The 25,074-nt window shown below is 40.0% G+C and overlaps 1 long non-coding RNA gene across 7 annotated transcripts; it reads right to left on the bottom strand.

The window, feature by feature from the left end:
• LOC109200930 (uncharacterized) lies at positions 1-23,313 on the bottom strand. 7 transcript variants are annotated; one of them, XR_003219530.1, is made up of 4 exons: positions 22,895-23,313; positions 21,770-21,929; positions 21,420-21,617; positions 1-57 (listed from the first exon to the last, which is right to left on the bottom strand). It is a non-coding gene; the product is annotated as an uncharacterized LOC109200930 (long non-coding RNA). The 7 variants fall into 7 exon arrangements; XR_003219532.1 differs by having other exon boundaries at positions 21,770-21,880; XR_002060980.2 differs by lacking the exon at positions 22,895-23,313 and having other exon boundaries at positions 21,770-21,948.
• Between the last annotated feature and the right edge of the window lie 1,761 nt (positions 23,314-25,074).

Raw genomic sequence — 25,074 nt, 5'->3', positions numbered from 1 at the left:
GGCGGCCATCTGCTGCGACCGGTTGGGGTGAAAGAAGAAAAACAGGATAAAGACATGCTGTGGAAGAGAGACAGAGATTAATAACAGATATGATTCGATGCAGAGAGGTCTATTAACACATAGTGAGTGAGAAAGGTGACTGGAAGGGAAAAACTCAATGCATCATGGGAATCCCCGGCAGCCTACGTCTATTGCAGCATAACTAAGGGAGGATTCAGGGTCACCTGGTCCAGCCCTAACTATATGCTTTAGCAAAAAGGAAAGTTTTAAGCCTAATCTTGAAAGTAGAGATAGTGTCTGTCTCCCGAATCCAAACTGGAAGCTGGTTCCACAGAAGAGGGGCCTGAAAACTGAAGGCTCTCCCTCCCATTCTACTTTTAAATACTCTAGGAACAACAAGTAAGTCTGCAGAGCGAGAGCGAAGTGCTCTAATAGGGTGATATGGTACTACAAGGTCATTAAGATAAGATGGGGCCTGATTATTTAAGATCTTGTATGTGAGGAGCAGGATTTTGAATTCAATTCTGGATTTAACAGGAAGCCAATGAAGGGAAGCCAAAACAGGAGAAATATGCTCTCTCTTTCTAGTCCCTGTCAGGACCCTTGCTGCAGCATTTTGGATCAGCTGAAGGCTTTTCAGCGAGTTTTTAAGGACATCCTGATAATAGTGAATTACAGTAGTCCAGCCTGGAAGTAATAAATGCATGAACTAGTTTTTCAGCATCACTCTGAGACAGGATATTTCTAATTTTAGAGATGTTGCGCAAATGGAAGAAAGCAGTCTTACATATTTGTTTAATATGTGCATTGAAGGACATGTCCTGGTCAAAAATGACTCCAAGGTTCCTCACAGCATTACTGGAGGCCAAGGTAATGCCATCCAGAGTAAGAATCTGGTTAGATACCATATTTCTCAGATTTTCAGGGCCGAGTACAATAACCTCAGTTTTATCTGAATTAAGAAGCAGAAAGTTAGCGGCCATCCAGCTCTTTATGTCTTTAAGACATTCCTGCAGTTTAACTAATTGGTGTGTGTTACCTGGCTTCATGGACAGATAGAGCTGCGTGTCATCTGCATAGCAGTGAAAATTTATGCTATGTCTTCTAATGATGCTGCCTAAGGGAAGCATGTATAATGTAAATAGAATTGGTCCTAGCACTGAACCCTGTGGAACACCATAATTGACCTTAGTGTGTGAAGAGGACTCTCCATTTACTTGAACAAATTGGAGTCTATTAGATAGATATGATACAAACCACTGCAGTGCAGTACCTGTAATACCTACAGCATGTTCTAATCGCTCTAATAGGATATTATGGTCAACAGTATCGAACGCAGCACTAAGGTCTAGCAGGACAAGCACAGAGATGAGTCCACTGTCAGAGGCCATAAGAAGATCATTTGTAACCTTCACTAAAGCTGTTTCTGTGCTGTGATGAGCTCTGAAACCTGACTGAAACGCTTCAAATAAGCCATTCCTCTGCAGATGATCTGTTAGCTGTTTGACAACTACTCTTTCAAGGATTTTTGATATGAAAGGAAGGTTGGAGATTGGCCTATAATTAGCTAAGACTGCTGGGTCTAGAGATGGCTTTTTGAGTAAAGGTTTAACTACAGCCACCTTGAAGGCCTGTGGTACATAGCCGATTATTAGAGATAGGTTGATCATATTTAAGATCGAAGAATTAATTAATGGCAGGACTTCTTTGAGCAGTTTAGTAGGAATGGGGTCTAAAAGACACGTTGATGGTTTGGAGGAATTAATTATTGAAGTTAACTCAGAAAGATCAACTGGAGAAAAAGAGTCTAACTTAACATCAATGGTACTAAAAGTAGCTGTAGATAATATTACATCTGTGGGATGATTATTGGTAATTTTTTCTCTAATGATAAAAATTTTATTTGTGAAGAAGTTCATGAAGTCATTACTAGTTAACGTTAAAGGGATTGTTGGCTCAGTAGAACTCTGGTGGTAGTGGCACAGGTGGAAGAGGTGGCTGAGGCTGGAAGACTGGCATCAGCAAGTCTCTCCTTCCCCTCAAAACCTTGGTCCCTGCATTGCTGGGTGTGGGCACATAATTCAACAGAGAGTAGTCTGGAGGAGTGAGAACTGCTGGCTGGTGTGGTGCTGGAGGTAGGTGTGCAGATGAGATGGAGTTGATCTTGGTCAAACTCGATGCATGTTTTGTTGCATGCAGATTAAGGATAGTTTCTTGCTGATGGTTGAAGTCCCGCATAGTCTTGATGTTCATTTTAGAAAGAACTGCATCTTCCACCAGAACCTGGTGCTGGATTCGCACCAGGCCTTTAAAATACAGAGTTTCTCTGGACTGTTGTGAGTACCCTGAGTTCAGCGCAACTCCCTGGAAATGTACAGGCAGACAACTTCAGACACAGACTGCATTTTTACTGGGTCACAATTTTGATGTTGAATTGAGTGAGCGATTGAAAAAATTAAAAAAACAAACAAAAACAAAACAAACTTAAAGCTTTTAAAATACACATAAACATGATGGTCATTTTACTCACTTGCTAGTCAAGATGGCAGGGAACATGGATGGATGCCCCTCGCTGAGCTGTGATAAATTTGTGGGTCGGTGTGAGCCACTGACCCACTTTTCCTCCTCTGCTACTTCTGCCTGCCTTTGTCCATGGTCCGCAGCACAGGACCTTGGTAAGCATTGTGTACCAGTTGGACACATCACAGATGTGACGTACCTTAAGTATATAAGGAAGAAGAGGGAAAATGTGAAATATAAATCCAGGATGGCGGTTTTACTGTTTACATTTGAACACTTGAGTAAAATATTAATGTGAAATTACCCGGTGGTGATAGCCAGACTTATATAGGTGCACATTTTGTCCTTTACCCAAACACTCGTCAGCTCGAGGACACTTCAGGGAGAACTTCCACGCTCCAACAGGGCGCCACAAAAAGATGCGGCTGCGAAAAAAAGAGCCGTACACTGATCACAGCACCTCAGGAGGTTCTGGTGGGTAAAAAAAAATGTGATTTGATTTCATCACCTGTCGCCTCTTTAACACACCAGTAGTGTCCTTGTATGTCTGGACAGGAGTGAACAGCCCTCTGTCAGTTCAGTTCAAATAAATTCAATTCAAATTCTTTATTGCCCCACAAGGATAAATTAGTTTAGCAGCAGCCAACATAAAAGTAGACAATAATATAAAATAATAATGACAATAATAGTAATAGAAAGTCACAGGATGGTTATTTGCCATTAAGGAGACAGGATGCAGCCGGGATAAAAGAAACCTGGAGTCTTTTGGTCTTCCTCACAGGTACTCTAAAACGGCGGCCGGAAGGCAACAACTCAAACTCACTATGAAGTGGATGGTTCAAACAATTAACAATAGAATGATCCTTCCTAAGCACATTTTTGTTGTAAATGGCCAAAAGTCCATCTTGCTAGCGGTTTATAGTGTCCTCTTTATGCCAGGAAATGTCAGCAGATGGGATATACTAGGATTTTCCCAGAGACACACCCATCCCTCTGTCTCCACCTGAAACACACACATATAACATAGAGCATTTGTATGTGTTTGTGTTTTATACTGAAATTGTTTGGATTTCAAATAAATTGCACTTACAGGTGAATGACTCGAAGGTAATTGTATGGTATGATCATGACCCTGGGATGCAGGTGGCTCACTCAGTCCAACTGTGTCATGTTTTTTGGACCGTACAGCAGCCTCTGTGGACTCGTGATGTTTGGGCTGCACAGCAGAATTATTTTGATGTGACTGTACAGTGGTCTCTAACTCCTTGGAGAGGAAAGCTGAGGTCTGCCCAGTTCCCCGCTTGTCAGCCGTCGCTCCATAGGTTCAGTTCAGTTCATTTTTATTTCAAACATATACATTCACCAACATTTCATAATATCATTCAATGTAGTTGTTTGAAAAGGAGTAGCCAGAATTAGATACTTATTTAGCCCTACCCCCTTAGGTTTACATCTCAATCATTTCCTCATCAAATAAATTTGAACAACAAAAACTTATACAATGGTTTCAACTTAGAATATAACACCACAAAAAATATTTTTTCATATTCAACTAAAACTATGATTAGATTTACTGACTTGCAAAAGAAAATAAACATCACTTCGACTGCTGTCTTGGGTTAATTGCATTTTCTTCATTCTTATACTTAAAATTTCTTTTTTGAGTTTTATTTTAAACTGGTTTATATCACTACTGACCTTTATTTCTTCTTTTGACTTATTCCAGAATTTAACTCCCGCTGCTGAAATAGACATCCTTTTCAAAGTTGTTCTTACTCTTTGTATTTTAAAATTCCACTTCCCTCTAAAATTATACCTTCCTTATCTCTCTAAGAACCATTTACGTATTTCGATTGGGAGCATCCCTTTCCTTACCTTATATATTATTTGCACTGTTTTAAATTTCACCACATCCTGGAATTTTATAGCTTGCGTCTTAATAAAGAGTGCATTTGTGTTAGCCCTATACCCCTCCTGATTTATTAATCTAATAGCCCTTTTCTACATTATGATTATAGTCTGAATATTACTTTTATATGTATTTCGCCAAACCTCTACACCAGGGGTCGGCAACCCTAGGCACAACTGATGGCACGATCAATGCTGGACTGGCCATCGGGCATTTACTCGGTGGCCCGGTGACTTTTTTTTCCTTTGTAACGGTATAAACAATGAAAGGTGGTGGTTTGGCCAGATGCTGGTCGGTGTGTAAAAATAACTCAGTTGTTTGGTGGTGGCTATGGCGGAGCTTCCTCAGATTCAGTAAAATTAGCAAGTGGTGGAGGCCAGCAGGATGAGAGAAAGGGGAGGCAGGAGGAGGAGAGACCCGAGGCAGTCTGAATGCTGGACACTCAGAGACCTGTGTCTCTGAGTGGGAGACCAGAGATCACATTAACATGTCTCTGTATTAACAAACATACCATATTGGCTTAGTTTATTTTTCTTATCATTGTTGTGAGGAGACCATAAATAGCATTTGTATTTGCTGTTGTACAGTTCATTTGCTGTTATGGAGTTCTTGTTATGAATAAAAAGTGTCTTTTTTTGTTTCAAAATAGCTGATAACTATTTGCTGATAGCTGCCAACATCTGCGAACAAATATAATTCTATAAAGTGGTTCTATATAGTGTGTAACTGTTCATATAGAGCGTTATTCAATTTATTGCTAATGCAATCATATGGCACACTAACTTCTGAGGAAATTTTAAATGGCACTCGCCATCAGAAAGGTTGCCTACCCCTGCTCTACACAATAACTCATATATGGTAATAGTAAAGCACAATATGACATATACGATGTTTTCCTATCCAGAAATTGTTTTGCTTTCCCCAAGACAGCAATGCCCCGAGCTAACTTTCCCCTCACATAAGTCATGTGTCATTTCCAACAGGCCTTATGATCAATGATCACACCAAGAAATTTTATGGTATTAACCCTTTCTAGATATACATTATCAACACAAATTTCAATGTTAATGTTTTTCTTACAATTTCCAAAAAACATAAATTTCATTTTATTTAAGTTTAATGACAGTTGTGTTTCTATCAAACCACGTCTTTAATATCTTTAACTCCTGTGCAATCACGTCCAAAACCTGTTGCAATTTCACACCTGAACAAAGTATATTGGTATCATCTGCAAAAATTACAAACTTTAGTATCTTCAATACTTTACAAATATCATTTATATACATAATAAACAGTTTTGGACCCAATACTGATCCTTGAGGTACTCCACATTCAATATCCATCAATTTAGATTTAAACTCATTTTTTTGTACATACTGCTGTCGATTCATCACAAAGCTTTTTATCTAATCCAATACCACACCCCTAAACCCATATTTGTCTAGTTTGATTATTAGAATTTCGTTGTCAACATAAATCAAATGCCTTTTTTTAGATCTAGAAAGACTCCAAGTGCATACTTCTTGTTATCCATACATTCTGTTATTTCTTCCATTAAATCCACCAATGCCAAAACTGTTGATCTATTATTATTTCTAAACCCATACTGGCTATTTGTCAACAATTCATGTTTATCCACAAAGCTATCAAATCTTTTTTATAAATAGTGTCAGGTTTATATTGTTGGATTGTCATTTATGCTTAGAAATATATACTCATATATGCTTAGAGGTATATAATCAATTATATACCTCTAAGCACAATAGACCTCACAATAGAGGTCTGATCCTTAGCAGTCTGCAAAGACTCTGTGTGCCTTCCACTGTGTTCTGGCATGCACACACACCCTAAGGTTATGAGAGAGGTCGTACCTTCTCTTACTGATTTATGGTATAGGAGGACACCTGCTCTGGTGACTTGCGTCTTGTTTTTGCCATTGTAGTAGAATTGTCTTGGCGTTCCAGCAATAAGTTTATGCTAGATGAACCTATCAAATAGTTTTTCCAGCATCTTAGAAAGCTGGGAGAGTACCGACACTGGTCTATAGTTTGTAAAATAATGCTTTACAACTGATTTGTAAATGGGAATAACTTTCGCAACTTTCATTTTTTGTGGAAAAACCCCTTCCTGGAAAGACAAATTAAACATATATTGTAGCAGTTTTACAATAACGCCAATTATTCTCTTTACCGTTACCATATCAATATCATGACAGTCAGTACTCGTTTTTGCTTTTATGTTGCTTTTTACTCTACTGTGTACAGTGACCTTGAGTGTTTTGAAAGGCGCTTTCAAATAAAATGTATTATTATCATTATTATTATTATTAAATGTGTATTTCTTTTATATTTCCTTCCCAGGGAACTAAAAGTAGCTGGTAAAAATAAATCGCCTCCTAATAAACTGTACAGTAAACTGAATCATGAAGACAAGTGACAAGCACAGACTCCATAATCCTTCTGACTAACAACACCCATGATGTCTGTTCCTAGAAACACGCCTGACCTTATTTGCTTTCTTGTTTTTACCTGTTTCAGCAGCTTGATTTCCCTAATGATTTGCATGTTGGCAAAGTAGAATCACCTTTGTGTAACCTTGCTTGTGTTTTTTTAAGCAGCGAGACACGTCATTTACAGAATTTGTGGTTTTAAAAAATCTTAGGTATGGTCACATGACCAAAAAATACCACTATTTATTAAATTTTGGGAGTGGCACCAAAAAATACATGTTGTTTTGTTATTATATATATATATGTGTGTCTTTAAAATTACAGTTAGGCCTTCTTCAAGATATCAAACTTCAACAATTACTCTATTCAATGCTCAGGATCAAATTTAAACATTTTTATGTTTACAATTTTTTCTGTAAAATTACAACAGTTTTGAATTTGATCAAAACTCAGAACATGCAAAACCAAAAAAGGTATGTTAACAGTGTTTGCTTGACTAAATGAATGTAATAATATTATAATTAACATTCATTAAAACACGTTTTTACTGTGACTCCACACGTGCCCACTTTCTACAGAAAGTTCACTCCCTTCAGGTGTCCTGATTTGACAGTAAAATATATCAATGGATCAAATAAAGACCTCGTTAAAGTCAGCTTCCCTGAAGAGATCACAAGATACGTTGTCAGGTAAGTTACCCATCATTACTTTTTATTAATCTGATTTAAACCATTATTTTAAAGGCGTGATAGATTTAGAATCTCAAAAAATGTTTGATATAATTATTTTGGATATGCACATGATCCATATGCCTATAAACCTTAAATGATTAAAATCTTTGATAATAATTATGGTACAATAATAATCGTGGTGACTATATCTGTTATACAGAAGCAAAGAATGGAAGAAACCTGTTTACTGCTCATCCTGCTGCTCTCAGGTCTGTGATATTAATATCTTAAACATTTGAAATATAGTTTATAAACATACTGAGACAGACTGATGTGATTTGGGTAATCGGATTACATGTAATGTTTTTAAACAACGCATTTATTAACATCAGCCACAAAGATGAAATCTTATCTCCTCATACTACAACACCTATATTAATTTTACATATAAATTTTTTAAGAAAAAAATAAATTTATTCAGTTTAATTTTTAATATTTAAATTGAATGACTTTTTGTAGTTATTTATATAATAACTATTAAACTAAGTTTTACATGTTTTAGCTGCTGAGTTAATATTTTCCCAATAATGGGAATTAATTTTTAGGGTTTTTTTGTTTTTCTTCTCCTTCTTATTATTGCTGTTATTAACCACAAGCCAGTGTTTTCCTAGTGCTGATACTAAGAACAAGCAAATGAAATATTTTGCTAAGAATGAGATTTGCAACAAGGTCAGCTGTGGTCAAGCTATTTTAATTACTGCAAGCAAGAGAGCTAATCCTGGAACGTCGCAGCATCCCTTATAACGTCACACACACTCTCTGTAACTTTTCACTTACAACAGTTTTTTTGTCCCACCCAGGCTGTTGCTGGGAAGGGAAGACTTTCCCACTATCTATTTTCCAGGAAGCTCTTGGCACTGGTCTTCTTGGGAGTTTTATTCTTCTATGTCCTAATAGTTATTAGGACATAGCATGACATAGTTAAACATCGTTAAGCAAAGCTAAGCAGTTTTAACCAGGTCATATTGACACACATCTTTTATCTAAGAAGGAAAAGGTCATACAAAATCCTACAGTCAAATTCTAAACACCTCAATCTAAATGTGAGGATAGACCAGAATTTTCCCCATTACAGTGCCAGAGTCTTTATGGCCTATCTCTGTCTGTGTTGTAAACATTTAAACACAAGGAGGAGAATAATTCAGTTCAATTAAACAGCACCTAATTACAACAACAGTCACCTCAAGGCGCTTTATATCATAAGGTAGACCCTACAATAATAGATACAGAGAAAGAAGGAAAACAGGATAAAGACATGCTGTGGAAGAGAGACAGAGATTAATAACAGATATGATTCAATGCAGAGAGGTCTATTAACACACAGTGAGTGAGAAAGGTGACTGAAAAGAAAAAACTCAATGCATTATGGGAATCCCCGGCAGCCTACGTCTATTGCAGCATAACTAAGGGAGGATTCAGGGTCACCTGGTCCAGCCCTAACTATATGCTTTAGCAAAAAGGAAAGTTTTAAGCCTAATCTTAAAAGTAGAGATAGTGTCTGTCTCCCGAATCCAAACTGGAAGCTGGTTCCACAGAAGAGGGGCCTGAAAACTGAAGGCTCTGCCTCCCATTCTACTTTTAAATACTCTAGGAACAACAAGTAGGCCTGCAGAGCGAGAGCGAAGTGCTCAAATAGGGTGATATGGCACTACAAGGTCATTAAGATAAGATGGGGCCTGATTATTTAAGACCTTTTTTTCTTATTTTCTTCAATCAGTGACGAATAGTAAGATGTTCTGGCTTTGTGGAGGGCTTTCTTATAAAGCAGCAAACTATTTCTCCAGGCTAAATGATGATCCTCTAAATTTGTGACACACCATTTCCTCTCCAGCTTACGAGTTATCTGCTTTAGGCTACGTGTTTGAGAATTATACCACGGAGTCAGGTAGTTTGGATTTGAGGCCTTAGTTTTCACAGGAGCTACAGTATCCAGAGTCGTACGTAGTGAGGAGGTAAAATTATTAACAAGATAATCGACCTCTGTTGGAGTAGCGTTCAGATAGCTGCTCTGCTCTATGTTGGTACAGGGCATTGAAGATAACAGTGGGTGGATTATATTCTTAAACTTAGTTACAGCGCTTTCAGAAAGACATCTCCTGTGATAAAGTCTACTCTCCACTGCTGTGTAATCAATTATTGTAAATGTAAATGTTATCAGGAAATGATCAGACAGCAGAGGGTTTTCAGGAAACACTGTTAAATGTTCAGTTTCTATGCCATATGTTAAAACAAGATCTAGAGTGTGATTAAAGTGGTGGGTGGGTTCTTTTACATTTTATTTTCAAACATTTGCCAATTGTTTCAGGACCTGTAGCAGAAATCAAATTTTAAATGAGCTCATTTAATGTATAAAATTGTAAAATTTCTCTGTTTGAACATTTGTTCTGTTATTTATTTTCTGTTTTGGATAAAATATTGATTCGTGTGATTTAAGATTCTTTTAATTTTCATTTTGTCCAAACTTTTCTGGAATTCGGGTTGTACTATCAGACACAACTTTGATAAGATGTTGCCTCATGATTTAATGTCTTCAGTGTCTGTACTTTGGAGTTTTTCCGTTAAGACAGGAGGGTTTCTTCCTATGTTATTGTGAAAACTGTTATTGGAACCATGCTGAACTTAACCAGATAAATATTTCATATAATGAGAGACAGAGAGAGTTTGCAAATGGATAGCAAACAGCCATTATAATTCATCACATATTGAGAAAAGCAGACAAATCAACAATACACCTCTTCCAATTAATGGCTAATTAATATTATGCTGAACGCAGTCCAAAAGATTCAGTAAGCCACATCAGAGTCTACTGTCTGTCTGCTGTTTACTATCATAGCCAAGTGGCTAACAAACATAAACAGAAGTTTTCACTATCTCTACTAATAAATGTTATCTTGCTTCAGGATACATAATACCTGCCATTATCCACAGACACATCTGCTTACCTGTATCTTTCACCTGTTTCTCCTCTTTTTTTCTCTTTTTTTCTAAACTGAGGACCTGGTGGCTTTGACCTTTTCTTGTCTATCTTCCATCAGTAATTTTGCACTCCAGTATCAACACCCAACCCTACAACATAAACTAATAGACCTACATCTTGTATAGGTGTAGGTCTATTAATACACAATGGGTTTGGACTGACAACATTATTAATGAAATATGCACTACTTGGAAGCAGCCAGCCCCCTCCCCTTTTGACAGGTTATGTGTGAGTTCAGCAAGCAGGCCACCAAGAGCCCTCACGCTCACTTTTTGCGTATATGTGTGTGATAGAATTTAGAATGCATCGTGCAAATTATAAATCTATGTCATAATGTTTTCAGTTTTTGTGTTTGTTGCAGGGCTGTCAACGTTAACTCCGTCATCACAATTAACCCGATTAAAATTTTTAATGCGATCAACCTCTCTGGAGCGCAGAATGGACGAACTTTGGGCAAACTGCCCGAAATGCGTTGACAGGGGCCTTTCAGGGATTTTGAATAATTCTGCACTTCAAATGGATTAATTGCATTAAAAATTTTAATCGTGATGAGGGTGAAAACATTGACAGCACTAGTTTCTTGATTTGTTTTTATTTTGTTTTATTTTGCGAGCTGGTTGTTAGGTGCTGCCCCGGCCAGATAGAGAATCCCCTGCCGCCCCGCCCCTCTCCTCGCTGTGCTTGGCAAGCAGCAAGCGCACCTCGCAAACTGGAGCGCCTTTACGCCCAGCAAATGGGAAATAGAAAACCGATCGGTGCCCATGCAATCCCCAAAAATGCAGTGGAATGATGTTGGGGTGCTTGACGGTTCTTCCCCTGGGGACTCAGTCCGATTGGGAGACTTCAGTAGTTCTGTGGATAATCTGGAAGGGGCATGATTGGGAGGAATGGCTGACCTGATCTGAACCCAAGTGGTGTAGTGTTTTCTTGTATTTCTGTGGAAACCACAATTTGTCTATAAAGAATACCTTATTTGAACATAAGGGTGTCCATAAGCGCATGTGGCACTAGGACACCCTTGGTTGCAGGTCAACAATCGATTTTGAGTATTTTGGTCTAAATAACCCAAAATGTGATGTCCACATATGTGGACGCCAGGTCCTAGGAGGTTAAGATGGAAGTTTCTTCCCCCAGTCGTTTAGGTTGGGGAATGAGTCCTAACTGTAATCTGTGCTTATGTGCTGAAAAAAGTTCAGAGTACCAGTTTTTCTAGATGTCCCTGGGTGGAGTGCTTGAGGGTTCTTCACCCGGGGACTCTGTCCTAGAGGGAGACTTCAATAGTTGTGTGGGCATGATTGGGGGCATGATTAGGAGAAACTCACCTGATCTGAACCAGAGTTGTGAAATGTTGTCGGACTTCTCTCCAAACCACAATTTGTCCATAATGAACACCATGTTTGAACATAATGGTCTCCATAAGCGCAACTACCACTAGGACATCCTGGGTCGCAGGTTAATCAGTCTTGTAATCATATCATCAGATCTGTGGCCATATGTTCCAAATACCCTGGTGAAGAGGGAGGCTGAGCTGGTCAACTGCTCAGGATGCACTCAAAACAGCGAGGACACCATTAGGTCGAAAACAATAATATCAAGCTTAGTTAGCCTGTGGGTCTTCGGAGGCAGCTGATCCCGAGCAAAATATCTGGTGTAGGAAGAGTTTAAGACCATAGAAAAAGGCTTTCAGACTTCCTCAAAACGATCCTGCCTTAAAAATATGTTACACATATTTAATCCTAATTACATGTTTTTGTGTCTTTTTGCTCTTTGTATTTTATAAGCCCCGCTAATGGATCAACCAGTAGGACTGTCTTAAAATAAGTTTGATGTTCAAAGGTGCACTGTGAGCTTAAATAAAAAGTACAGAAATCTGTGTAAGAATATAAGGAATAAAAGTAAATAACTCTGATAAATAAGTGTTTTAATTATGTATTAATACCATATGTCCCACCTCATACTTGCATCATATAGTAAATAGTTGTAATTGTTATTTCTGTAAATTTGTCTTTTTCAGTGATTCACCCAAGAACCCAGTTTACACAATAAAAAAAACTTTGTTTTATTTTTCTCAGGAGGACTTTCCACTCTTCCTCCCCACTCCAGAGAATACCACTTTGTGAACCAGCTGATGAACTGGACTGAAGCTCAGAGTTACTGCAGAGAACACTTCACTGACATGGTCACCATCTACAACAGCAACATCAACCAGCTGCTTTTCTCAATGTCACCAAGGATCAATGATTGGGCTTGGACAGGACTCTATAGTGATCCTTACAGCTGGAAATGGTCCATGGAGGGAAAACTTTTTTATGTTGGCAGTACACATGAATTTTTGATCTGGGCTAACGGCCAACCAGACTGTGTAAATGCAAAGGAATACTGTGTGGCTCTTCAGGGACAAACACAGATGAATGATAGACCCTGTGGAGATTCTTACCCTTTCCTGTGTTACAATGGTAGGAAAAAAAGATTTGTTGCGCTTGACATCCCTACAATTTTATGAGATTCAGAATGTGTGTTTCAATTCATCCTTTTCGCAGCCAAAAATTCAAGTTACATCTTAGTGAAGGAGAGCCGCTCCTGGTCAGCGGCTCAGTCGTACTGCAGGACATACCACACAGACCTGACCAGTATAAGAAGCAAAGAGGAGAAATCCAACATCACGCTCACTTTGAATGGATCAGGGGTTCAGTATGTGTGGATTGGTCTCTACAGGGATCCCTGGGCCTCCTGGTCTGACAACACAACCTCCACATTCACTAACTGGGATCCTTCTGAACCTAATAACGAAAATTCCATTGAGTACTGTGTATCAATGCATTTAATGTCAGGAAAATGGTGGGATGGTGGTTGTAAATACAGAATCCGTTTTTTCTGTTTCACAGGTGAGGTCCAGAATGCAAACACTGTAAGATCCTGTCATCATGTAAAACACTAATGTTTGTGTTTTTATATGTGGTTCATTTTTAGCAGTGACAAAGCAAACAGTGGTGAAAATGAAGCTTCAGTCAGAGGCAGACATGCACAGCACAGAGATCCAGCAGCAGGTTTCACAGCAGGTCAGCAGTTCAGTCACCAACACAAACTTGACACAAGTTCAAACTATGCTTCATGTTTGTCATCATCTGCACATTTTGTCCAGCTGTCAGGCCTCATGCTGTCAGAAGGACTGACAGACTTCAGGATTCGTTGGAGGAAAGTCCAGAGTTACCGTGACGACCAGTCGAAGAAGCAGGATGTGGATGGCGACTGCAAAACTGAAGTCTGACTGGGCTGAACCACTTCAACGGCTCATTTGTTCAGCTGCAGTTGTAGTTTGGTAAAAAATAATTTTAGACTCATTAATTTTATGATCATCTGACTTTTTCGTGACAGGCTTACATTCATCATTTTCGACACTGTCCTTCTGTGGGAGTCACTGCACAGGTTTTTGTGGAAGTATTGTATTAGGATCTATACTATTTTCTGTTGTCATATATGTCATTGTCATATTGTCTTTATTATTTTATATAGTGAGTGTGTAAAACTCTGCTGACTTGAAGAACCAAAATATAACTTAAGGAGGATGAAAAACACAAAACATTGAAATATTAATGTCCGTTTACTGCTTAGATAGACTGTTTGATTCCCATAAGAATGGCAGCCATAAACGGCACCATAAGAGTCCTAAACCGTACCTAATTAAAATTCGGATCATAGCTTTCAAGTGAGTCCAGTTGCAATGCATGCTGGATGTACTTTTATCTGACACTTTACCTTAACTGTCATTTTGGAGAAGCAGAGGAAGCTAACTCTACTAAGCAGAGCAGTTGATGTGTGAAGTTCTTTTTGCATAGTTACTGTTGTGCTCTTAGTTTTGTACTGTTTCTCCCATTCATGTTATCATGTTTGTCTACTTTTGTTATAGTATCTTTCAGATGCATACATGTTATATTTTACAGGGGTTTCATGTGGCCTTTGGGTGTTTGCTGTGCTTTAACATTTAGCGGCTCTTTGGATAGATGAGACAGAGTAAGTAGGTATACAAAAAGACTAAATGTGAGGGTTCTACTTAATAAAAACACCCTCATTTAGAAACAGTGATGTGTGTTTACTTGTGTTATCTTTGTGTGATGAAATGTATGTTTTATTGTAAAATGTATCTATTTTGATTGTAAGCCCAACAAGGGACAATTGTTGAAAATTAGCAATAGCTATAAACTTATGTGTGTTACATCAGTTTCATGTTTTGTACTTGGACTATGTTAAACTGCACTGTCCCTTTTAAATAAATAAATTCAAATTCAAAATTTGTTTGATAATCTTCAACATTGAAGTATGTTACGACCCGTCTAGGGCCAGGCAATAACATGAATGAGGCACTCGCTTCCCCCCCAAGACCCAAGCAGCCACAGGAAACAAATCCGTTCATTATATTGTGATTTATTTACAAAGTGGAAGAAAGAAGAGGAACAACAGAACGGGAGTGTCAACACTTCAGGGTGAGCCAAGGCCAAAATAATAAACAAAACAAATCTACACAAATCCCGCACCCCTGACCTTACCAAAACAAAGTCAAAAATAAAGACAGTCTGACCTCCTTAACTAGTTCAAAACAGGAGAAAACGGGTGATCAAAAGAAACGGCAGCTCACCCCTACCCACTCCACTTCCAACACTTTCAAGCCGCACTGCAGCCAGCGGCTGCCACAGTTACACTGCTGGGTAATGAGGAGAAACGCGAGGACCTCTCCAGCCGTAGCACTCCAGCCTCCTTTTAATGGGCGGGTCCTCCAGGTGGAACCAGTCACGTCGGGGCGGTGTATCCACGCACCAATCGGAGCAGAGCCCTGGCACAGCTGAATTAACATAAACAGATATTACCTGCCCAGAACAAACACATGAAAAATACAAGATACAAGTTCGTAACAAGTATGAGAAACAAAAAAAGAAAATCAGGAAGGGGACAAACACTTTTGTAAATATGTAAATCTGAAGTGAAAAAAGTCATTACAATAAAATAAATCATCTTAGTTAAGTATTCCTTACCAGTGTATTCTTGTCAGTCTGAAAATTATTGTTAAATTAAGTAGTCCATTATAATATTATAGTGACTTTGACCTTCAAATCAGTCTATTGATAGACTGATAATAAATCTCAACAAAGCTTAGAAATTTGAAACGTGTCAGAGCTTCTCTTTCTTCCCCCCTGTTAATTAGAGAGAAACGACCACACGTAAAAACTATTTTACAAATGCTATGCTCAAACCTGGATACTGATATTTTATGCAAAATTTATTAAGTTCAGCTTCATGAATTTGATCATTTTCTCTTCTAAAACCCTTTCTGTGTATAAATGATCTACGCACTTTGTTCAGTTCAGAGAGAAGAAAAATATACTGAAATTACACATTTTCACAATTTTTTGTTAAACTATTAGAATAGAATTTAGTTTTACATGGCACTATTGACCTCCAACTCTCCAAACTGCTCAGAGTGACAAAAGCTGCCGCACCCAAGCTGTACACACTTTAATTGCATGTGGTAAATAATAAAATAATTGCGTGGTAAAAGCAGAATTTTTATTATCATTACTATTATTTATTATCTTTTTTTTTTATTGGTCACAAAGTTGGGGGAAAACCCTTATTTGGTTTGAATCCAGTGTCCAGCTCACGTCCTGCACCTTTCATATCGGGATGACGCCTCTCACATCCCCATGGCAACCATAGTACAAACCTGCCTAGCCAGGCAAGATAAGAAGTCTTCCGTGCATGATGCTTATCATCAGTGTAAAGTGGCATTTTTAACTGATATTTTTAACTGAGTGGTGTCCAGTTTAGTATGCATCTTTCTGCCATACAGGAGTTCATAGGGACAGAAGGAAATAGTTGCATGTGGTGTTCCACAGTAAAATTGAAGCCAATCCAAAACAGTCTCCTTCCATGGCTGTGACTGCTAGATTGCTGTCTGGATACAAGTGCAGAGAGCATGATGAAATGGTTCAATCGCTCCATTTGCAGTTGTGTAGTAGACAGATGTTCTGCTGTGAGAGATGCCTGTATTTTGGAAGAATGAGGCAAACTCTTCAGAGTTGAACTGTGTGTTATCGTTATCTGTTACAATGTTTTTTGGGTTGTCATGATGACATGATGACTATAGACACTATAGACAAGAGAAACTGAATAACACCATTAGTACTAGCACAAGGTAAAAAGGCAAGCTCGGGTCAGACAGAGAAGTAGTCAGTCAATTATATGGCAAATCTATAGGCAGGAATTGCTGCATCAGAGGGTTCAACAATGACGAAACCTAGTTTTATTTCATGGTCCATCAGCCAGTGGGATGGGCTGGAGAGGAGCAGTGTGTGTATATGCAGTTTTGTCATTAGTCAGGCAAAGGAGACATGAGGTTATGGCAGACTGAACTTGTGAGTCTATTGTTTAGCCGCCAGTAGACGTCTCTTAATCTTTGTTTCGTGCACAAAACAAAGATCTGAGGATCTTACATGGTCAGTACACATAAACAAAACAGTGAAGAAGGTGCAGCAGCGCCTCTTCTTTCTCAGGAGACTGAAAAGATTCAGCATGAGCCCCCGCATCCTCAGGACCTTCTATCGCTGTGCCATTGAGAGCATCCTCACTGGATCCATCACCACCTGGTATGGCAACAGCACCGCTTAGAACCGCAAAGCTCTCCAGAGAGTAGTGCGGTGCTCTGAACGGATAATTGGAGGTGAGCTTCCCTCCCTCCAGGACATCTACAGGAAGCGGTGCCTGAGGAAAGCGGGGAGGATCATCAAGGACTCCAGTCACCCCAGCCATAAACTGTTCAGACTACTTCCATCGGGAAGGAGGTTCTGCAGCATCCGGTCCCGTACCAGCAGACTGAGAGACAGCTTTTTCCACCAGGCCATCAGACTGCTGAACACTTCATAGACACCTCACCTTCACTTACCAGAACTTCAACATTATGCACTCCATGCTGTATATAAATGCCACTTGTATATAGATATTTAGTATACACATTCAGTAATATGCATACACTCTTATATTGTACATATATTTATTCATATAATTCTCAGATTTACCCATTCTTATATTTTGCTTGTTCTTATGTTATTGTATTTTTGCACAGCTCTGTTGCTTGTGAAGCTCGCACACAAGAATTTCACTCGCATGTGCTGTACCAGTGTACCTGCACATGTGATGTGACAATTAAAGTGATTTGATTTGACTTGACAATCCCTTTGGTGACTTTCATGTGCTAGTGCAATCAGTTTAGGTCTCATTGATTGTGGAACAATGAGCCTCTGAGAACATAATCACTTAGAGTTGAGAGTTCATTAGGGACTTTGATATTAAGGTGCAAGTCTAACCTCAAGTGATTTGACTGAGGCAGGCCAGCCACTTTTTATTTGTAAGCACAAAGCAAACGATGATTGAGAATGCATCAAGACACAAAGCAAACAGTTCAGGGCAAGTCGAACAGGCAGAGTCAAAATCAATAACTGGAAGTGAGGACATGGCAGCAGAAATTTGAGCTGTCATTCCACTCTGCATCTGATGTAAGATGGGAAGCAATCAGCAGGGGCAGGTGAGACAGGGAATCATCTCTATAGTTCTAAAAATTTGAGTTGCAAATAACATCATAATCAAAACACAGCAGGTGGGCAGTCCAGCGGGCGATATATATGCCAACCCTATTAATTCCTTTGATGCACAGCAGCGTTGACAAAGCTTGGTGGTCTGTCCACAGAGTGGAACGCTGGCCCCACATATTCGTTTTGCATATCTCTGCAGCCCGCACATAACCAAGCGATCTCCTTTTTAACAGGAAGCAATGCCACAGGCTTTTATGTGCCATCAGATTGGACTTGAGCAAATACAGTAACAAGCCCATAATCACTTGCATCGTAGAGATCACAACATGCAAGGAATGTCAAACAATGCTAGTGCAGGACTATTCACCACAGGTTTTTTAACTGCTTCAAAGCTCGCTTGTGTATTTGAAGTTGATGTGAAAGTTTTCTTGTCACTGGCACCGGCATGCATAGGAGCAACAACAATCGCAAAGTTTGGCAAGAACATGGAGTACTATGACACCAAGCCCAGGAGAGATCTCAAAGTAGCATCATCATAGGGGGAGGGGCTCTCAAAAAAGAATCAATTTGCTGTTTATAAGGAAGAATGCCATGTGCAGTGAGGTCAGGTCTCTGCTATGCCATGGTGATGCATCAATTCATTTATTAACACCAGCTTTAAGTAGACGATCCAGTTGCGCTGAAAGTGAAAGCTTCACAGCAAATGGGACACATTATGGCTTCTGGTGGACAGGTTTGACTGTGGGGTCAATTTCCACTTTTCACAATTCACAATTCTCACTTACACAGAGTCAATATCTGGTGCAACAGGAATGCAAGAAGCAGGTTAGTAGACATCATAGACGCAGCAGGACACGGGAGTACAACAGTTTTTTTCACAACAAGGAACACAGCTGAGTTGTTCTGCTTGCTGTGACATGTAAGCAGCCTTACACAGGAAATATTTTCTTTTTGTATGTTGAAGGTAGAGGGTTTTAGTGGTGCATCGCTGAAGTGCTCTTTGTAGATGAAGCAAAACAAATACTGTTCGTCAGTTTACAAGTAACTTTGCAGCAGGACACTGAGGAAAGTTAGCTTGATGACTTATCCGCATCTAAAACAGGTCTAAGATTATTTTGCAGCATGAGATCACTTTGCAGGTTGAGGACTGTATGTATTTTTCCTCTGCATGGAGTGTGAATGAGACTGAACAGCTTGAGTCCCTGTCTCTCTGTTCCTAAGTAGTCAGTAAAATAGGTCTTATTGTGCTGTGCTTCGTGGCAGGCCTCCCTGTTGTATTGATTACCAGCAAATAACTGTTGAACATACACATCTGCATTTCGAAGGTCAAAACAGGCCCTCCAGGGCAAGGCAGAACCATTGGCAGTGGATGAACATTACAGCCATGATTACTCAGAACCCCCCCGCCCCCCACAGTAAACAGAAAAAAAAACATGCAGGGTCATTAGTCGTCTAATGGTGGCTGATAATGGAACAAGTCCTCAGTAAGGAACAAGTCCCTTTGTAATGAATGCAGCACATATGTTGGTAGAGTTAAATGTAGCAGTCTTATATGCATGTTTATCAGTTTGCCATTTTAACTATATTTGTGTTTTTCCCCTCTATGTTTTTACAACAGCACCATCTAGTGGTGTAAGTTGTTATATAACATTACAGGACAACAAAAATAAATGGTGACTCACATTCAAGAAGAAATATGAAATGAAACCAACTAAATATCCAAACAATTACTCTGGCAAATTAAACATAAAATTCCCATCTTATCTCATGATGAAAATGATTGTTTGAAAGAAGAGTGAAATAAGCTATCTATGTCTAGTGCAGGGGTCTGCAACCTTTTACACCCAAAGAGCCATTTGGACTCGGTTTCCACGCAAAAGAAAACACTGGGAGCCGCAAATACTTTTTGACATCTAAAATGAAGATAACACTGTATATACTGTTTTTTGCTTTTATGCTTTGTGTGAACAAATAAGGTGTGTTGCTTATGAAATCCACGAAGTGCTACAGTGAAAATTACATTTTACTTATGTAATTAACACATTTTGAACTCTTAAAGAAATATAACAAAAGGAAAAACACCCCGCTGAACTAAAATGATCCATGTAGGAATGTCAGGCTCAGGAGAGACTCAGAAGCAGACCGTCTCAAAAGTTCACAATTTTCACTTTCTAGAATCGCCTGCACTGATAGTTAAGTTATTTATTCTCCAGGATACTGTCATTTATATTACTTCGTTAGAGTTATTGATACTATGTCTTGCACTATCCTACTGCTGTATATTAATTCAATTTTCAATTCAATTCAATTTTATTTATATAGCGCCAAATCACAACAAACAGTCGCCTCAAGGTGCTTTATATTGTACAGTAGATACACCCCCTATGAGCAAGCACTTTGGCGACAGTGGGAAGGAAAAACTCCCTTTTAACAGGAAGAAACCTCCGGCAGAACCAGGCTCAGGGAGGGGCGGCCATCTGCTGCGACCGGTTGGGGTGAAAGAAGGAAAACAGGATGAAAGACATGCTGTGGAAGAGAGACAGAGATTAATAACAGATATGATTCAATGCAGAGAGGTCTATTAACACATAGTGAGTGAGAAAGGTGACTGGAAAGGAAAAACTCAGTGCATCATGGGAATCCCCGGCAGCCTGTCTATTGCAGCATAACTAAGGGAGGATTCAGGGTCACCTGGTCCAGCCCTAACTATATGCTTTAGCAAAAAGGAAAGTTTTAAGCCTAATCTTGAAAGTAGAGATAGTGTCTGTCTCCCGTATCCAAACTGGAAGCTGGTTCCACAGAAGAGGGGCCTGAAAACTGAGGGCTCTGCCTCCCATTCTACTTTTAAATACTCCAGGAACAGCAAGTAGGCCTGCAGTGCGAGAGCGAAGTGCTCTAATAGGGTGATATGGTACTACAAGGTCATTAAGATAAGATGGGGCCTGATTATTTAAGACCTTGTGTGTGAGGAGCAGGATTTTGAATTCAATTCTGGATTCAACAGGAAGCCAATGAAGGGAAGCCAAAACAGGAGAAATATTACTGCATACTACTATTCGTATTGTATATATTGTATATCCTATTTATCTGTTGCTCTCCCTCTCCTGCTGCTTTGAGCATGTACACGACACAAGAATTTGCCTCGGGATAAATAAAGTTATTCTTATTCTTAATTTGTTCACAAAATGACACCAAGTGCAGATATATACAGGTGAAGGTCACAGGAAGGGGGTCAGGTGTAAGGGAAACTCACAGGGCTATGTACAATGATCCTCCTCTGACGCTCAGGTTAGCTCTCTCACTCCGGCTTTAAAGCTCACCGAACACCCTTCCCCCACCGCCGAGAGTCCATAATGCAGGTGATGTTAAACACTTCCTGCCCATCCACGAGCCGGGCGGGCGGAGGGGGCCTGAAAGTAGGGCACAAGGGGCTGGAGAGCACGTGTTTGACCTGGGAGACATGAAATACATTATGTATACACATGTTGCGAGGCAGCTACAGATGGACAGACACAGGGCCTCAATCTCAAACGGGCTGATGAATGCTGGGGAAAGTTTCTTTGTCTCAGCACGAATGGGAATGAAGCATGAGGAGAGCCATACCTTTTGCCCAACCGTATAGTCAGGAGCAGGGACCTGGCGGTGGTCAGCATCTTGTTGCACTCCACTGTCTGTAGCAGAGTGGCTTCGGTGGCACGCCAGGCCCAGTGGTACCTGCAGAAATGGTGTTGCACTGAAGGGATGGTATGCTCACCCTCCATGGCTGGGAACAGTGGTGGTTGGTAGTGTAGCAGGTTGGAAAAAGCTACATGTTTATTTTTGTAAAAAAAAACAATTACCCCCTTATTTTTTTGTTTATTATTGTGATTATTTTGACATTATGCGTTGCCAGACCATGGTTATATTTCATTATGCCAGTAGATGGTGCTCTTGCACTGCTGTGGAACTACCAGAGACTCTAGCTATGGGCTCTGCGCATGCGCAGCTCAGAAATAAATGAGCTCCGGCCTGAGCAAGACGCTAACTTCGGTGTCCTCTCTATTAGTCCACAGGTACTGACAAACAAACTTTTATGTTACCAAACTGGTTCTAAATGTCATGTAAGTTGAGTAACAACTGTTCGGCTATATTTTGAGATGATTGTGATGATGTTGTTTTGTGGTATGTTGTTGTAATGAGTATTAGTGTATCATCGGCATAATGCTATAATGCGACATAGCACTATAAGTATATGCCATGACAGTGGCAACCTGCGACTTCGGAAAATGTGTTGTAGTGTTTGTTTTAGTGTTAGCCAAGCAGTACTGAGTACATGTATTAAGGGGAAAGCTTTTCGTTGGTGAAACAACGTTTGTAGTCGTCTGCCGCCATGTTGTGTTGCGTTCAGGGGACGCCATGTTCAAAAGTGATAGCGTATATGGCGCGAATGTGGGGAAAGGTTGTGTGAATGTGAGATGGGTTATTTTGGTATGTTGTTATGCTTTAACCGCGAGTGTTTTGTTTAAGTTGTGAGTATGTAAAGTCATTTTGAATTAGTTTGTATTTATTTTGCTTTTGAGAGAATGCTTTTTGTAACTTTATTTTTGTTTATGAAATCTGTTATTTTACTAGGAGAATGCATGGTTTAGTGTGATTTGTATTGTGTATATGTTGCGAAATAAATGAGCTCCGGCCTGAGCAAGACGCTAACTTCGGTGTCCTCTCTATTAATCCACAGTTTGCTCATACCTGGCTACGCAGTGCTCTCTAGCCTGTGTGCCGCTTGCTGCCGGTCCAGATTCCCCTAGGTCTGGTGCCGGTAACAGTAGCCCAGAGAGGCTTCGAACGGCGACAGTCCAGTGGCCGATGAGGTCAGGCAGTTATGCGCGCGGGAGGAGAGAGAGAGACACAGCACAACAGGAAACACTTCTAGCAATACAGAGTCAGCTCAGAAGGCACAGGGACCATGACAAGCAAACAAAAACTGTTGTGAGCCGCCACCCTTATTTCGCCTTTGGACTTTTGGAGACTTGACCTGGCTTTCAAAAGATATGGAAAAAAAAAAACATCATGCAAACATCGTCGGGTCTGCCGTGGTATGTTTACAATGGGACTTCTGCTCCAGAACCTCTACACACAGCGTCTGCAAATCGGGGCTGTACTTTCATCTTTACGCAGGACTGTAAGCTGCCATCTGTGAGGCGCGAGCGGTGTTTGTTTTTAACATAATTCACGGTGGAGAATAGCTGCTGACATAATGTGGATCCGAAGATCCATAATAGACCCTGTGCATGAGAAAATGCTAACTTCCTGGTTTGAGACCGGATGTAGGGTTGTACATTTCCGGTAGCTTTACTTTGCGGTCAATCGCTACTGCGAAGATATACTCCAAAATCATGTCCAAAACTCAAAAACGGAAAGATTGCGTTACGTTACAAAGAGCATAAGGTGGGAATACTCACAACTGTTGTGTCATAAAAAATCTAATGATCAATTTTGACATTTAAAGAGTTTAGATTGATCAGTTGTTTACATCACTCAACAGAAGCAGAACTGCAATACAAAATCAGAAGACACATCGTCCACATTCAGAAGCACATCTCTGTATAGTGACTGGTCTTATGACTTAAACAGGCAAATGTTCAGCATTCAAACTACAGGTGAACAATAGTCAAACCAGATGTTTCCCCCGTTGTGTCGATATAAGCTAGTCAAGTACACACCTACACAGCATGTTAACAAACTGTGAAAAAAAGCCACACAAAAAATGAACTATTGCTGGTAAGGGTTTCTATACAATAGTATTTACGAAGGGTATGTTGTGACTTACCTTCAAAATTACAGAGATCCCTCACTATAATGCAGTTCACCTTTCACCTCGCTGTTTCGCAGATTTTTTTAGTGCAAGTTTGCATTTTTTTTACATCACATTGTGTCCTGCGTCCTGATCGCTGCAGACGATCTCCTCCGTGACGTCTCTCTTGTACAGTACAGAATCGCTGCATCGATCGCTAGCAGTGTGACTCTGAAGTGCAGTACTGTATATCGACGATGTTGACGAAACATTTTGCACCGTCAAAAAAATAAAATTGGCTGCGGGATACATCAAAGAGAAGCCTGCTCAAAATGAGACCCTTGAGCGAAAGTTGGATCACATCGCAGAACGGATCACTGCAGTTGTGGGGTCTCAGAATCAAAAGAATGACAACACCACGGAACAGAAGTTTGATACCATCATGGGGAGGCTCGCGGCTATCCAACGGGAGATTGAGAGACCAGTGTCGGAGTGTTAAAGAACAGCTTTGAAATTCTCCTGAGCTGCTCGCAGAAAAGAAAAATCAATGACATCAACATGCGGACACCACGGCGCCAGCTGCAGGTCCAAGGCTGGTGCCGAACAAAATAATTCCCTGATAACGACTGTGTGTTGACTATTCTTCCCATTCTATGCAAGGCCACCTGGGTTGGCTGGCAGACTGTTTACTTAGCCTGATAGGGCGAAGGACACTGTCCCAGCTGAGCTCTGGACACGCACACACATACATTTACACTGAAAAGCAAACACTAATCCCCCCCCTTTCCAAACGCCTTCGATGCTTTTTTCCTGTGGGGGAAGACGGCGGGTCTGTGTGCCGCGCTGGAATGGTAGCGCTGTGCAGGATGACTGCTGTGTTTTCCTTCGGACTACTCCTCACCCCCTGCCCAACCCTGTGGCTTGTCACGTGCTCCAATGTTGCACTGTGGACATTTATGCGCTCTCTGTGCAGAGGAGTTTTTTTGTTTCCTGTTCTCATGCTGTCCTTCCATAGGTGCCCAGCATGAGCAGAGGTCTCTTTTTTCCTCTTGTACTTTCCCCATTGTTGTGTACTTTTTCAGTGTTTTTTTTTTTTCTGTAACGCTGCCGATCTCCGACCTGTACTCCCATGTGT

This window comes from Oreochromis niloticus, linkage group LG3 (assembly GCF_001858045.2).
Source record: "Oreochromis niloticus isolate F11D_XX linkage group LG3, O_niloticus_UMD_NMBU, whole genome shotgun sequence".
NCBI lineage: Eukaryota > Metazoa > Chordata > Actinopteri > Cichliformes > Cichlidae > Oreochromis > Oreochromis niloticus.
Note: the sequence above shows the minus strand (reverse complement) of the source record. Positions and strands in the feature narration are given on the sequence as shown.